This window comes from Magnolia sinica, chromosome 5, assembly GCF_029962835.1.
Source record: "Magnolia sinica isolate HGM2019 chromosome 5, MsV1, whole genome shotgun sequence".
In the NCBI taxonomy this organism is placed as follows: Eukaryota; Viridiplantae; Streptophyta; class Magnoliopsida; order Magnoliales; family Magnoliaceae; genus Magnolia; species Magnolia sinica.
The window spans coordinates 105,495,444-105,500,050 of record NC_080577.1 but is presented as its reverse complement, the minus strand read 5'-3'; the positions used below and the strand labels follow the sequence as shown (position 1 = coordinate 105,500,050).

At 42.5% G+C, this 4,607-nt stretch overlaps 1 non-coding gene across 1 annotated transcript; it reads left to right on the top strand.

The window, feature by feature from the left end:
- The first annotated feature begins 4,108 nt into the window (after positions 1–4,108).
- Positions 4,109–4,215, top strand: LOC131247490 (small nucleolar RNA R71). The gene has a single exon (XR_009171780.1). It is a non-coding gene; the product is annotated as a small nucleolar RNA R71 (small nucleolar RNA).
- The last annotated feature ends 392 nt before the right edge of the window (positions 4,216–4,607 follow it).

The window sequence follows — 4,607 nt, the reverse complement described above, 5'->3', positions numbered from 1 at the left end:
CTTGCCCACTTGTCTGTGGATGGTATGGGGTGCTCACCTTATGAGAGATACCGTATTTCTTCATTAAGCTCTCAAATGGTTTATTACAAAAGTGTGAGCCCTCATTACTAATGATGGCTCGAGGCGTTCCGAATCGAGAAAGGATGTTTTCTTTTAGGAATTTAATGACCGTGCGATGGTCATTAGTTCGACACGGAATCGCTTCGACCCATTTAGTGACATAATCCACGGCGAGCAAAATATACAGATTTTCAAACGATTGGGGGAATGGTCCCATGAAATCGATGCCCCAGCAATCAAATGCTTCAATGATAAGGATGGGATTCAAAGGCATCATATTTCGACGGGACAATGCTCCCAATTTCTGACAACGCTCACAAGCTTTGCAAAACTCATGAGTGTCCCTAAACATAGTGGGCCAGTAAAAGCCACACTGCAGAATCTTGGCCGTGGTCTTTTTAGCAGAAAAGTGACCACCACAGGCCTGTGAATGACAGAAGGAGATGACGCTCTGATGCTCATCGTCTGGTACACATCTCCTTAGGATTTGGTCTGGGCAATATTTAAATAAATAAGGATCATCCCAGAAAAAGTTGCGCACCTCGGTGAAGAATTTCTTCTTATCTTGCGCAGTCCACTGTGTCGGTATGGAACCTGTGGCAAGATAATTAGCAATATCAGCGAACCAAGGAGAATGGGAGACTCTGAACAGTTGTTCATCAGGGAACATATCATTGATATGGGTCGCCTCAAGGGAATCAGAGGTATTAAGGCGAGAAAGGTGATCGACCACTACGTTCTCTACTCCCTTTTTATCTTTAATTTCCAAATCAAATTCTTGGAGTAGAAGGATCCATCGTATCAAACGGGGCTTAGAATCATTCTTAGAAAGAAGATACTTCAGTGCCGCATGATCTGTATAGATAATGATTTTGGATCCGATCAGGTAGGACCTAAATTTGTCCAAGGCAAACACTACAGCTAAGAGTTCCTTTTCCGTAGTCGAGTAGTTCACCTGGGCAGAATTTAAAGTTCTACTTGCGTAATGAATGACATAGGGCCTCTTATCTTTTCTCTGGCCTAGGACTGCCCTAAGAGAATAATCAGAAGCGTCGCACATAAGCTCAAAAGGAAGGCTCCAGTCAGGTGGCTGCATGATAGGTGCAGTGGTTAACGTGCCCTTAAGCTTGGTGAAAGCTTCCTAGCATTGCTCAGTCTACTCGTACGGAGCATCCTTTTGAAGAAGATTACATAAAAGACGAGAGAGGAGACTAAAGTCCTTTATGAATCGCCTGTAAAATCCTGCGTATCCTAAGAAGGATCGCACGTCTCTGATGTTCTTGGATGGAGGTAGGTTAGAGATAAGATCGATTTTTGACTTATCTACCTCGACTCCCTTAGACGAGATGATATGCCCAAGGACAATTCCCTTCTAAACCATGAAATGACACTTCTCCCAATTAAGTACCAAGTTCTTTTCTTCACATCTTTTAGCACACATTTAAGACTTTCCAAGCACTTGCTGAAAGATGGACCGTAAACAGAGAAGTCATCCATGAAGACCTCTAGATATTGCCCCACCATATCAGAAAAGATACTAAGCATACATCGTTGAAAGGTGGCAGGGGCATTACATAGTCCGAATGGCATCCTTCGGTAGGCAAAGGTGCCGTAGGGACATGTAAATGTGGTCTTTTCCTAGTCTTCAGGGGCTATCTCTATCTGGTTGTAGCCCGAATACCCGTCAAGGAAACTATAATAGGAATGACCAGCTAACCTTTCCAGGATCTGATCAATGAATGGTAAAGGAAAGTGATCTTTCCTCGTGACGGTATTCAACTTCCTGTAGTCAATGCACATTCTCCAACTTGTAGTGACTCTAGTTGGCATGAGTTCATTATTAGCATTGCCTACGATGGTAATTCCGGACTTCTTAGGGACCACTTGAGTTGGACTCACCCATTGACTATCAGATATAAGGTATATGATACCCACGTCCAATAGTTTAAGAACCTCGGCCTTAACCACTTTCTTTATGTTTGGATTTAATCTACGTTGTGGTTGCCGAGCGGTTTTTGCATTATCCTCAAGATATATGCAGTGAATACAAATCGAGGGATTGATTCCCTTGAGGTCCGCTATCGTCCATCCTAGAGCTCATTTATGCTCAATGAGAATAGATATGAGCATACTCTCCTGTTCTTTCTCCAGGTGAGCAGAGATCACCACCGGGTATGTCTCATCTTGACCTAAGTAGACATATTTTAAATCAGAGGGCAAAGGTTTTAGGTCAAGCTTCGGCGACTTGAGGTTAGACGGTAGAGGCACTACATCGGTTTGTGGCAATTCTTCAAATTGTGGCTTCCACCGGTTAACTTCAACTACCGGTGTAGTATCAAGCAAGGTGCACGTCTCCCTAATCATGTCATCATCAAAATCATGGGAGTGGGCCAGGCACGTCTCTAGAGAGTCAGAGGATAAGGTTAGAGGTGTCGTATCTTCCACTAAAGAGTCAATCATGTTAATGTCGTGGAAATCGTCATCCTCTTCTAAGTTTCTGCCGTTATTGAAAAAGATGTTTGACTCTAATGTCATATTCCCAAAAGACATAGTCATGACACCATTCCTGCAATTGATAATTGCATTTGAAGTGGCAAGGAATGGGCGGCCAAGAATGACGGGGATCTGAGTGCTTATGTTATTGATGGGTTCAGTGTCCAGGATGATAAAATCTACAGGGTAGTAAAATCTATCAACTTGGACCAACACATCCTCAATTATCCCTCTTGGTACACGAACAGAGCGATCAGCAAGTTGTAGTGTGGTTAGGGTGGGTTTTAATTCACCCAAACCTAACTGTTTGTATACCGCGTAGGGAATCAGATTGACGCTCGCTCCTAAATCAAGAAGTGCATGATCAATTCGATGGTCCCCGATTACACATGATATGGTTGGGCTACCGGGATCCTTGAATTTCTGTGGCACGTCTTGCTTTAGGATGGCACTCACTTTCTCGGTCAAGAAGATCTTCTTTTGAATACTCTGCCGTCGTTTGGTCGTGCATAGGTCTTTCAGGAATTTGGCATATGAAGGTATCTGTTTCACTACATCAAGTAGAGGAATATTGATTTTCACTTGTTTCAATACCTCTAAGATATCCTGAAAGTTAGAGAGAGGTTTTGGTGAAACCAACCGTTGGGGGAATGGAGCAACTGGCTTCTCTAGAAGTTCCGGTTCTAATTTTTGTGGGGCATCACTAGATCCATCATTGTTGTCCTCTTCTGATTCTTGAGGCTTTTCGGGCCTAACCGGAAGAGTTTTATCAATGATCTTTCCACTCCTAAGAGTGGTGATGGATTTAGCGTGCCCCATCTGATTTGAAGAGCTAGGATCATTGATCTCGTACTGCGGTTTATGATTGGGGAGAGGTTGTGCAGGAAGCATCCCCTTTTCTATAACCGTCATACGAGAATCTATCTTTTGCATAAAATCTGTAATTCCCCGCATTGCCTGAGCTAGCTCTTGTATGGAATTTTGAACCGGTTCCTCTTGAGGTTTCACTTGATTTGGATTTTGATTGAAGAAACCTTGAGGGGTAGCCGTTTGTCCATTCCTCCAACTAAAGTTTGGATGATTTTTCCAACCAGGATTGTACGTATTGGAGTTAGGTCCAGTAAAAGGTCTTTGATAGTTGTTTACGGCATTAGCTTGTTCATTCAACACTCCTCGAAAGGTGGGTATTGTAGGACAATTTTCAGTTGTATGAATGTTGCAATCACAGATGCCGCAAACAATTTCATTAACATTTTCCTTCTTTCCTTCCATGGCCTCAACTTTTCTTATGAGAGTAGTCACTTTACACTTGAGATCATCCTCTTCTTTCAAGAGATATAATCCACTTTTTTCTTTTAATTGAGTCGGCCTAGACGTGGTGTTCGACTTTGGGTAATAGTCTCATGATTGTGTTTTTTCAGCAAGACTATCGAGGTAATCCCATACCTCGTCAACATCTTTATTAATGAACTCTCCATTACACATTGTCTCGACCATTTGGCGCATGGAAGATGTCAGTCCATCATAGAAAAAATTTGTAATGCGCCACGTTTCAAATCCGTGTTGTGGGCATGAACTGACCAAATCTTTGAACCTTTCCCAACATTGGAAGAATGTTTCATCTTCCTTTTGGGCAAAGTTCATGATTGCTTTTTTGAGGGTAATCGTTTTATGATGTGGGAAGAATTTTTTTATGAATTCCCTCTGCATGTCGTTCCATGTGCCAATGGATCTAGGACGCAGTGAATGTAACCACGTCTTAGCTTTCTCTTTTAAGGAAAAAGGAAAGAGTTTCAGCCTAATTGTATCCTCAGATACATTAGGAAAACATAATGTAGCTATAATCTCATCGAACTCTTTCAAATGTAAATATGGACTCTCTGATTCAAGTCCATGGAATTTGGGAAGGAGTTGGATAACTCTTGGCTTGATGTCCATTTGTCCTGTGTTTTCAGGAAAAATCATGCATGAGGGCGTACTCACTCCCGCCGGTTGTAGATAATCTCGTAAAGTACGAGGAGGGGGTGCCTGTTGCACCTCATTCTCATCTTGGG